We start from the raw sequence: 13,009 nt of genomic DNA, 5'->3' as shown, positions 1-13,009 counted from the left end.
ATGTGCCCTTTGCCAAAGTCAGCATCGATGCTGACTTTGGCAAAGAAATTACCCACAGTTCATAGCGTTACATGGGGAATGAGCCGAACGTCAATCATTTAAGTATGCAAATTAGATATGTATTGTTAGAATGTCAACAAACACGGGAGACGGAATGGAAGGATAGGCTATATATTTAATAACAATAATAATAATAAGGGAAACATGATGAGAAATGACTAATGAGCAAAGTACAAGAATATGGAAATGCAATTTATAATGAATATTATTATATATGAATATTACAACCCCTATCACACAGGAAAGTGTATTTATGAAACTAATAATAAAACGATCAGCTTAAATACTAAAATAGACATGATAGACATGTATAAATAGGCAAAGCATGTAGGCACTGGCTGTGAATAAGGACAGTTTTTATAAAGTGATGCAAAGTGTCATGAATGGCGGACTCATCTTCAAAGTGCTGTCCCATTCCTTTCAAAACAATTTGGAGCCCTTGCAGCCTCTCACCCTCAAGCACTTACAGCTGACGTCACTAAAGTCAATGAGGGTTCAGGGCTCAGGGCTTAAGGGAGGCAATTGGGATTGGGCCTTTGGCTGACTGGCAAAGAAATTACCCACAGTTCATAGTGTTACCAGGGGAATGAGGGGGATCCTCCGAACGTCAATCATTTAAGTATGCAAATTAGTTATGTATCGCGGTTAGAATGTCAACAAACACAATAGTGCACCGTTCTCAAAGGGAGACGGAATGGAAGGATAGGATATATAACAATAATAATAAGGGAAACATGATGAGAAATGACTAATGAGCAAAGTAAAAGAATATGGAAATGCAATTTATAATGAATATTAGGAATATTATATATTAATATTACAACCCCTATCACACAGGAAAGTGTATTTATAAAACTAATAATAAAACTATCAGCTTAAATACTAAAATAGACATGATAGACATAAATAGGCCAAGCATATAGGCACTGGCTGTGAATAAGGACAGTTTTTATAAAGTGATGCAAAGTGTCATGAATGGCGGACTCATCTTCAAAGTGCTGTCCCATTTCCTTCACAACAATTTGGAGCCCTTGCAGCCTCTCACCCTCAAGCACTTACAGCTGACGTCACTAAAGTCAATGAGGGTTCAGGGCTCAGGAGGAGGTTGGGATTGGGCCCTAGACTGAAAGCCGCAGTCAGTACTATGCCCAGTAACAAACTACCTCATCACACACACACACACACACACACACACACACACACACACACACACACACACACACACACACACACACACACACACACACACACACACACACACACACACACACACACACACACACACACACACACACACACACACACACACACACACACACACACACACACACACACACACACACACACACACACACACACACACACACACACACACACACACACAGGTTCACATATCTCCCCTGGCCAAGCAGATGAGAACAGACCTGGGTTCAAATTGCAGACATAACATTTTTGGATTGCAGAATTAAAACAAGGTCTGAATTGAAGCTGAAACATATAGTGAGAAAAAGGGGTACAGCACTTTTGTTTGTTTTTCTTCTTTCTAATTACGCGTATAGCTCGCGCACAGTCGCACACTAGGCACTCGCAATGTCTGAAACCAAGTGTCAGTCGGGATGCAGACACACAGGGATAGAATGAGGGGCAGTGGCGTGCACAGTCATTTAGAGGGGCAGGTGCTCAAGTGAAAAGAAGGGCACCTTGTGCAGCGCGTGGAACCGGCCGGTTGCCTTAATAGTGTGAGATTTATAGATTTTGGGGCCTAAATAATATATTAGAAGCTTTTTATCAAGAATTGATCAATGTCACCATGGTCCACAGACATACTGTACTGTACAGTGTACACATTTGTCCAGAGGGAAAAGGGCCCTAGTGTCTATCTGTGCACGCCACTGTTGAGGGGTCATTGCCATAATGTCTTGTGGTGGACATTTTCCTCAAAATTCAATACAGAATTAGTGGATAATAATATCACCAGAAACACAAAAAGCTAGCCCTGAATGAACATAACAGGTCTGTAACTCTGAGTGTTCTCAGAGTTAAGGGCATTCCTTGCAAATAAAACATTTGAGAACTACTAGTATTAGTTGGACTCCTACTATGCCATAGTGTCATAGTAAATCGGTGTCATACATATTCAAGAAAACTAAAAAATAATAACATTATAATGTCTTTGCCACGGACAATGGGACATAATGATGACCCCTGGATAGAAGGAAGCTAGCAGCTTATTATTTGCAGGGGAAGCAACAATGCACCGCACTCACCAAATTGTAAATGATCCTGGTAGGTTCATCATGGGTACCTTTTTAGTAATGTATATCTCAATACCTTCATGATGAGAAAGACCAGAATTATGATGCCCAATGGCATCATAATTCAAGGTTTATGATGATGATGATGATGTAGAGTAGCAGACAGACACAAGGCACAGACATCCAGACACCCAGACACCCAGACACCCAGACACAAGGCTAACAGCATGGCCACTTAAATCACTCCCCAGTAGTGGAGGCCACACTGTCTCTCTCAACCTAGCCTCGGAAACACAGACGTTTTCATTTCCAGAGAGAGAAAAAAAAAAGTCTGGGGCCGAGTCCACTTCAATTCGGCATACAGTAGCGCAAACGTCGCTCACTCTCTGCTGATTTCTGATCTTCTGCACCTTTGTTCAATTGACGCAGACACGCACACACGTACACACACAGCTCCTCTCTCTCTCTCTCTCTCTCTGTCGCTCTAATTAATTAGTCTCATGTCATGCAGCTGTGTCTAGTTTCTCCCGGCGGATCCTGCCAGGAGCTGCCTATGCCATAGAAAGCATAGGTGAGTTCCAGTCTAACTCTCGACCTAGAGAGAGACACTGTTTGACCAGCAAGATTAAAACAAAGTGCAGGAAAGAAAGGAAAGAAAGTATGTTAAAAAAAACAACAACACTGTCACCAACAAAAAAACATTACATTACAAACATTAAGTCACAAGATGGTCTTTCACCACCTGGCTGTGGGGGAGATTCCACAGAGGCATGTTGTCTACTTCCCCAGTGATAGCAGAACCCCCAGATAGACTCATGTCCACCACCCTATACAATAAGGGAGCGCAGAGATACTTAATTCTATCCCCGAGGACTTGCCTATAATAAGCACATGGCTGGCGGCATCTTAGCAGGAGTGGGTCAGGCCAACACTTACTGTGGGGTTGCCCACCAACATTCTAGGATAGACCTGCTTTACCATGTGTCTGATTGGCTCCCGGGCAGGCATAGTTTTACTGAGGTTAAGGTTGGGTTTAGGTATAGTTTTACTCAGGTATAGGTTTAGGGTCAGGGTTAGGCATAGTTTTACTCAGGTTAGGTTAAGGGTCAGGGTTAGGTTTAGGCATAGTTTTACTGAGGTTAGGTTCATGGGTTAGGTTTAGGCATAGTTTTACAGAGGTTAGGTTCATAGGTTAGGTTTAGGCATAGTTGCAAAAACGAGAACTGTCAACTGTCAATCTCCAATCATTGTCAATGGCAAATGTGACACAAGTTCAGGACAAAAAGCTGTATATAGGAGGGGCTAGTGCCCCTCAAACATACACTGGCACATTGACAGGAAAAAGACATAAGAGAAAGTAGTACAGTCAGCTGGGGCAGTGTGGGTGGTGCAACCCATTTAGACCTGAGTTAAAAACCTTCACTTTGAAAGAATATATATTCAAAGATTTGCGCCACATTTTTTCAAAAAAAATTCAAAAATAGCAGACCTACAAGCTCGTAGCGCGCCACGCTATTTTTCAATAGCTAAATTATAACATAATGTTTAAAACACCAAAAGGGGTTCCCGCCCAAAATGGGTTAAGGCCACTGTGGCCTCGGGGCATGCCAATTATTTTGAAGGGCACAAGGCCAAACTGAGGGGCAACGACGACCATGGCGTTCATTGTCCCAGATGTCCCCCTTTGCGTGTGACAGTCCCTTCCTTTCCAAGACTTTACAGGCGTCCCACACATTGAGACCGTGTCCCACATTGTGACTGCATGGTGTGACTGATCAGTGTTCAAATACCCTAATAGTTGGCTTTCTGTTGTAAAGCTCTCGTATAATTCTTGTCAGAAAGACATTTATCACACTGTATTTCTATCAGAAATGCATTAATCAGATGGTAATTATGTCAGAAAGGCAGTTACTAGACTAGTAATTGTGTCAGAAAGACACCTGTGGCTTCTGCGTTCGGTGACTGTCCTAGCCCCTTAGATAGCACTTTATGTAGACTTAGATAGCATTTTATACAAACTTATAGCATGTTACGTAGACAGCACTAGAATTGCATTTTATGTAGTCATAGCACTTTATAGTATATGTATAGTATAGTATGTATAGTTTATATGTATAGTTTCATTATAGATACTCCACTGTTATACGTTCTTAGCTTATAGAAAATGAATAAAATCCGCACTCTCAGTCGAGTAAGGGTCTTTGTTTAATAATGATAGTGCTCCGCAGCAGCAGTCATACCAGACAGACAAACACGTTTCGGCACGCAGGCCTTCGTCAGTGTCAAAATATTTGAATAAAGTATTTTGACACTGACGAAGGCCTGCGCGGCGAAACGTGTTTGTCTGTCTGGTATGACTGCTGCTGCGGAGCACTATCATTATTAAACAAAGACCCTTACTCGACTGAGAGTGCGGATTTTATTCATTTTCTATATGTTCTCTTTGAATCTGCACCCAGCACACGCCTGAACCTTTATAAGACTGTCTGAGTTGAGCGGGCCTTTTCCCTTGACGTTCTTAGCTTACGCATGTTTCATGAACTACTTTTTATATATATGATGTATTGCCATGCTTTTTGTTCTTGCTTAATGTAAATCGCTCTGGATTAAGAGCGTCTGCTAAATGCCTAAATTGTAAATTGTAAATGTAAAGTGAGGGAAGCCTCGCCCCTATCGTATATGTCTGTCAGAAGCAGTTGAGGGCTGATTTCATCCCGCTGCGACTTTTGGGACGACCCCGACTGACCACCAATCAGTCCTATTGATCTGCAGGTGAACTGCACACAACAACAAGGAGTATTCTGATTGGCTAAGCCTAAATGACTAATACACGTCAGGATAGTGCTCTGATCCTGCTTTAATCCGAAAGCCATTTTCACAATTGAATCAGGCTGAAATTGAAATTGAAGTTTAGTTTCTTTGTAGTCAAAATCATTACTTCATCTTACACTTCTAAATTGAATCATCTAAATGTAAATTAATCTGGACAACCGTGGGTCCGACCGACTCGACACCGGGCACTGCACTCAATTCAATTCAAAGGGCTTTATTGGCATGAGAAAACATACGTTTACATTGCCAAAGCAGAAAGCACAAATACAACAATACAACAATATACATTTGTGAGTCAGAATCTTCAATAGATCAATTTCTATGTACCAAGATCACTCGATGCAGGTATAGTGCAGGAATATACACAATGATTAGTCTTTAGGGTGGTTGTGTTCCATTTGATATCCTTCTCCTATCACAGCAACTCACGAATCTTGCTGCTGTGTCTGCACATTGTCGTACTCCGCCCAGCAGATATGGGAGTTTTTTGTCATTAGTCATGTTTTCAAAACATCTGTGTGTGGTTGTAATCTGTGGATAGTATGTGTCTCTGATGTCTTGGTACAATGGACAGATGGTTAGGAAGTGTACAGTAGCTCGGTTTCCACTTAATTTTGTGTGCAGTGGGTGCATAGTGTGGTGCTAGTGTGCGTCTTCTCTCGGGATACAGGTCCCTGTGGGCGTGGAATGTGGAATGTGTGTGTCGAATGTGTGTGTCGATGCCACGGTGGGGCTAACGGCTCTCGAGTTACGTGCATTACAGTACAGTACAGTACACACAGACAGAGACATGGTGCATTTAGAGATAGATAGGCTAAAATCACACCCGTGTGAACTGAGTGGTGCAACTCCGTGTGGGGGTCCCCGTGTCAGAAACGGTCGGGAAATGACAGAGTTATCCCCAGGGGGTCCCTCTACTGTACTGTACTGTACTGTCACACCCGAAATCTTATTCAGTAAATATATGTGTGTGTGTATGTGTGTGTATGTGTGTTAGGGTGCGCAACAGTGACACTTGGTGGTGAAAACCAACCAAACGCTATTTTCGTGTTCGGATGGACCCAGCCAGCCAGGGACGGACACCGCCTGCAGGGACACCCATAGCTCCGCATAGGAGTGGTTGCACTCAAAAAACTGATATGCAAAATATTTTCACTACCGACTTACAGTACATTGCACGGTGGTGACACAAAGCCACTCTTTTAGCACACAAACACAAAGTGGTTATTTTGTTTTCCAAATAAAAATGCCAACTAATCTCTCTCACTCACCCAGCCACTCACTCTGGTGTTTTACCTCAGACTTGGTGGCTAATCGTAAAACTGACAGGATGATGATATCATTTACATCCAATTTTCCTTGGCTATTATTATACCTCATTTATAAAAGCTCTGTCACTAACCTTATTCTGGGGCTTTAATTTCCAACTCAATTAGATTAGAGAGAAGTACGACCTTTTGCAGGAGGGGAAAGATTTAGACCTCTCTCTCTGCTGTGGTAAACGAAAAATACTGTCCATTTGGCGTTGATAGTGATTTTTTAAAGATGACCTATAAGTCACAATTAAACTCTCCATTCATAAAAATGAGTGCAGTTTGATGACACCATGAGTGTTGATTTCATCGACTAATACTATGCCAAACAATGTTTGTCGACTGTACCTTTTTTCACTGACGAAAACTAAATGGAAACTAAATGAAAACTACGCTATTATGACTAAAACTAAGACTAAATATATTGACCATTTCGTCAACAAATAAAAACTAGACTAAAATGTTAGCAAGGGACTAGTGGACAAAAAGATCCAGTATAAGTCATTTTACACTTGGTTGCATGCTGAAAATAGCCGATCTACAAGCTCGCGTTGCGACGCGTTGCTTGTAGATCGGCTATTTTCAGCAAGTGTCATTATGACGGCATCAAGGCCCGCCAAAATACATTTAGTCGACTAAATCAACTGTAGATTTAGTCGACTAAAATGTTATATTTAGTCGACTAAAACGGTTTGTAGACTAACACTACAGAAACTACAGAAACACACACAAATGGTAGATTCACTGAAAATGACCGTTTCAAAACGTATGCCAGAGAAACAAATAAGCAAATGGTAGACTAAATGGTTCATTTATCCAATCGCATATTGTGCATTACATTCACACACACACACCAATGGCGGACGAAACCACGCAAGGCACCAAGCTGAAAATCGGGAGAAAATCGGGGGTTCAGGGTCTTGCTCAAGGACACTTCGACAGTAACTCTGGGGGAGCCCGGGATCGAACGGGTATAGGGAACCTCGTGCTTCCCATCCAGCCGCTCTACCGGCCATGCACTCTATACCAGGGGTTCTCAACCCGTGGGTCGCGACCCCTCGGGGGGTCGCCAAATTATTTTAGGGGGTCCCCAAATTATTTTCACGATTTTTCAAAAATAGCAGACCTACAAGCTCGTAGCGCGCCACTCGGTGGCGCTATGAGCTTGTAGATCTGCTATTTTTAAATAGCTAAATTATAACAATGCTTAAAACACCAAAAGGGGTTCCCGCCCAAAATGGTTTAAGGTTATTGTAGCAGTCAATTTATATTGGGGGTCGGGAGGGGGCGGGGCGGGGGTCCCGAGACGTTGCCAAAGCATTTCCGGGGGTCCCCGGCCAAAAACGTTGAGAACCCCTGCTCTATATCCCTGAGCCACTGCTGCCCCTTTAGCCGCCAAACAAACAGCATGCAATCTATTTCAGCATTTGGACCTACAAATCAATCTGTCTGCTGAGTGAGAGATAATGAGAAAGCGGTGAGGTAAACACAGGCATTATATGAAAAGTCACACTCGGCTCCTCACACCACAGAGCAGAAATGACAGACCTCTCTGCATTATGCACAGTTCTACTATAGGTTATATCAGGGGTTCTCAACGTTTTTGGCCGGGGACCCCCGGAAATGCTTTGGCAATGTCTCGGGACCCCCGCCCCGCCCCCTCCCGACCCCCAATATAAATTGACTGCTACAATAACCTTAAACCATTTTGGGCGGGAACCCCTTTTGGTGTTTTAAGCATTGTTATAATTTAGCTATTGAAAAATAGCAGATCTACAAGCTCATAGCGCGCCACCGAGTGGCGCGCTACGAGCTTGTAGGTCTGCTATTTTTGAAAAATCGTGAAAATAAAATAAAAATTTTTTTTATTTATTTTTTTTGAAAATAATTTGGGGACCCCCTAAAATAATTTGGCGACCCCCCGAGGGGTCGCGACCCACGGGTTGAGAACCCCTGGGTTATATGTTGTTTGTACAATCTTGGCCGTCACCCATGTATGGCTGCATGCAGATATCAAACTTAATGCAGCCTGCATAGCTAACAAACAAACAAAAACAACCTTTTGGGCTTGCATTCTCTCCCTATAGCAATACACAAGTCCTTGTTAGCCTTCCTTTCTATCTTGTCTTCCTCCAACCTTCTCTTCATCCGTCTCTAATGAAATAACTTTAGTGTGCACCACAGGCCTACATCAATATCTCGGGGAGCTACATTCTGTTTTTGGTTTTCTGACAAGAAATGCGTCCTTCTGACTGAGAAATACATCTTCGAATCCCCTTCAAACAGATCTTTGATGTAGAAGCAGCGGGATATGCATTTTGAAAACTCTCATCATTTTGCGATCTGAGTCGGCAGTCAACTCAGTGCCCATGTGTGGCTTTCACAATAATAATGGCTGGAAACCTGCCATGATCTGTCCTGTGGGATACAGCATTGTGGTCAAAGAGGCGATATGCAATGATGTGTGTGATCTTATCACACACGTGCACAGCCACACACGTGCACAGCCCCGTGCACAGCCACACACACACACACACACACACACACACACACACACACACACACACACACACACACACACACACACACACACACACACACACACACACACACACACACACACACACACACACACACACACACACACACACACACACACACTTTATATTCCACACATTAGGTGAAATTGGCATATACTGTATCTCTGCAGATATAGCTGCTAAATAGCTCTGGATAGGAATAATACAAAAATAAAAAATGTAGAGAGAATTTTACCACCCACATGTTACTGATTTAGCCAAGTACTCAGACCTGGCGGCAGAGTGCAGGGAGGCTGGCTGGAATGCTGTTATCTGCCCTGTGGAAGTGGGGTGTAGGGGCTTCCTAGGTTCCTCAACTGCTCGCCTAGGCTCCGCGACATGGGATGCACAGGAGCGGGGCATCGGGAAACCATGAAAGAGCTGGCGGAGGAGGCGGAGAAAGGCAGCTTCTGGCTAAGGAGGAAGCATAAGAGTTGGGGGACAATAAACACCTAGGAGGGCATCAGCAGGGGGTGTCAGGGAGAGATCCCTGCCATCGCTCCGCCACCATGAGACGTACTGGGGTTAAACCATTTAGGCCTGACGTCAAAATTTAAAAAATGACTTCTATAAATCCTGACAGTTTTCTGAAATACCTATGTTTCTGTATCAGTTGTGCTCGATATTTCATGATTTTTCAAAAATAGCAGACCTACAAGCTCGTAGCAGGGCACTTGGTGCCGCGCTATGAGCTTGTAGATCTGCTATTTTTCAATAGCTAAAGTATAACATAATCCTTAAAACACCTAAATGGGTTCCCGCCCAGAATAAGGAGCGAAACGTTGATGAATTGCGGTGGTCCCCAGCTGATGACCCGTTTAGGCCCACAGAGGTGTTCAGTGAGGTGTCACAGCACAGCTGTTCAAAAGGCAGTGGAGGAGGTGCGTCAGGCAGCTATGCCCAGCAGGAATACCATCACCTGTATCTGATATGTAAGGACACCACCAGGTCCCCTGCACTCAGCTAATCAGTGTTTTAGAGTAGACTGTGCTTGCAGGAACAGATCATCTGTGGTGATCCAACGGCAGAGAGATGTCTTTTATTTCATGGTACTGCACCATTTCTTAGCGTCACAGAGTTGGGTCAAGTGCATGTTGAACTTAACTACTGGAGCAGCCAAATAACTCGGTTCTCAGCTGTTTTCAGGTGGAAAAGTAATGATCCCTTTCGTCTTTGTCCATACAGCATTAAGGAGTCCGGCACTACTCAATAAATCATATTTCAAACTAAACCTACTCTGGCTATAAAGGAGTATTTGATTTTAAGCTAGCAAACATTTCTCATTGGTGGCAAATCCCACAGGCCCACACACAGTACCCTCATATCTATTGATTGATTGATTGAAACCTTTATTTATTCTCGAAAGAGCAATTGAGGTTCTCCCTCATTTTCAATGCTGACGAGATTACATACAGTATATGAAACAATTTAAGACATGCAGGTATAAAACAGAACACAAATCAAATCTTCATGTAAGGCATAGAGACATTATACAGACAGTGAGACAAAACACAAGTTAAAAACAGTTACATATTGAGGTAGGGAGGTTCAAAAGCAGGTTATTAAATTGACCATAAGATATTGGGGTATTCATTTTCAATGTTTGCTGTAAAGTGTTCCATGTGGTGGGGGCATCGAAGCAAAAAGCTGATTTTCCTAGTTCAGATTGTACGGATGGGACCTCTAGTTTAAGACATTCACTTAAACGGGTCTGGCGAATATTTATTTTCCATTTTAACAGCAACGTATGATGGTAGCTTTCCATCAATGGCTTTAAAGATAAACTAGTGCCAGTGCATGGTTCTCCTCTCAGAGAGGGAAGACCAGCCTACTTTATCGTAAAGGGTGCAATGGTGAGTGCTGTAATTTTCACCTGTGATAAACCTTAGTGCTGAGTGATAAACTGTATCTAGGGGTAGAAGAGTGGTAAGGGCAGCATTTCTATAAATTACATCACCGTAGTCCAGAACCGACATGAAAACAGCATCAACGACTCTTTTCCTACAGATCATTGGGAAGTTAGCTTTATTTCTGTAAAGAATCCCAATGTTCTGCCTATTACATTTACGTACTGTACAATTTTGAGGTATTAGTACTTTACTTTTCCAATTATTTTACTTCTATTCTACTACATCTCGGATCCAAATATTGTACTTTTTCACATTTATTTTACAACTTTAGTTCTTTGTAGATTTTGATTATTAATACATTAACCACTTCGGCCCATATACAGTACATTTTGGCCATTTTAAAATAGCCGATCTACAAGCTCACAATGCGTCTCGATGCGACACATTGTGAGCTTGTAGATCGTCCTTTTTCAAAAGATGTTTATACATTTGAAAACTTGAAATGGCACATTCTGCATAATGAGTACTTTTAGCACTTTAAGTACATTTTGATGCCAATACTTTTGTACTTTTACTCAAGTACATTTTGAAATACGGACTTTTACTTGTAACAGAGTATTTCTATATTGCAGTATTAATACTTTGATTTAAGTCAAAACTTTTGTGGGTGTTTAGCCCGTTTAGACCTAAAGAAATGTCTTCTAGATCCTAAAAGTTTTCTGAAAAACCTATGTTTCTATGTCAGTGGTTCTCAACCTTTTCATGTCAAGGACCCCCAGAATGATGTGTATGTGGCCCGCGACCCCCATCTGAAAATATGTTGTTCCAGGAACCCACCAGAAGCAAAGATTTGAGTTAAAATCGTTCTGAAAGAATATATTCAAAGATTTGTGCCACATTTTCACGATTTTTCAAAAATAGCAGATCTACAAGCTCTATGAGCTATGAGCTTGTAGATCTGCTATTTTTCTATAGCTAAAGTATAACATACTGTAATGCTTAAAAACACCAAAAGGGGTTCCTGGGCCGTACTGAATGGGTTAGTTTACCTTTGGGGGGGGAAAAAAGTTAAAACCCAATCATCCATCTCACAAATGCCATGTTGGGCTTCAGCACACAGAGATCGTCCTTACTTTTGCTTTGTGGCTTGGTACTCCCTTATTATCTGTAAACAACAAAAAGAGGATAGCCAAGACAGCAAATATGTCAAGTAAAATAGCAGGGGTGAAAATCGTCTGCTGGCAGCAACCTTTGAGTCCCGAAAACAGTGCAGATCTTGCCAGTGCCACCATGGCTGGTGGTGCATTTATATGCATAATATAATATATATAATATAATATATATATTATATATATATAAAATATATATAAAATTACTTAAGCCGTGAGCAGCCGCCTCTTGAGGTCATATCTCCCATTTCCACTCTCCTAATCCCATGCAAGTTGCAACGGCATTCCAGGAAATAAATCGCCCTCCCGAACTTCAGATCCCATTTCGTCGAAGCAGTCCAGGCACTGATATAGGCCTATTTCTCTTCCTTTCTCTGCTGCCTGTGTCCGAGACTAGGGCAATGCCATCTGCATAGCTGGCCGATAAACGTGATGGGATGTAGCCTACTCAATCAATCAATCAATCAATCAATCAATCAATCAATCAATCAATCCAATCAATCCAAACTCATGGAGTCAGTTTATTTGTCAGGTCATGGTAAAAGACAGTTTTAAAAGTGTCTGGGTGAGCCACATGCAAGTTTTTGTTTTTTACAGATTTTAGAAGCATATAATGTTTTATTATTGAAGAGTCAAGACAGCATGCGCATGTATGCATATTGCAGTGATTGCGATTATTATTATTATTTGCTTGGTCTTGGTGTTAGTTTTTGATTCCTCAAAAACGCACACACACACACACACACGCTCCGTCCTTTAGATTCCTCACGGAGAAGACCTTTTTTGTCCTGATCATACAAAAAGGACAAAGTTAAAGGAAGTAAAACTAATTGTCAGATAGTCGCCATCTTTGAAATATGCAAAATAGAGGTTCAGCCACACCCAGTCATAAAGATGATCATTCCAAAATGTTTCTAATTGTCAAAAAACATGATTTAGACACCACATTTG

This window comes from Electrona antarctica (genome assembly GCF_951216825.1).
Source record: "Electrona antarctica genome assembly, chromosome: 9".
NCBI classification, from domain to species: Eukaryota; Metazoa; Chordata; class Actinopteri; order Myctophiformes; family Myctophidae; genus Electrona; species Electrona antarctica.
Note: the sequence above shows the minus strand (reverse complement) of the source record.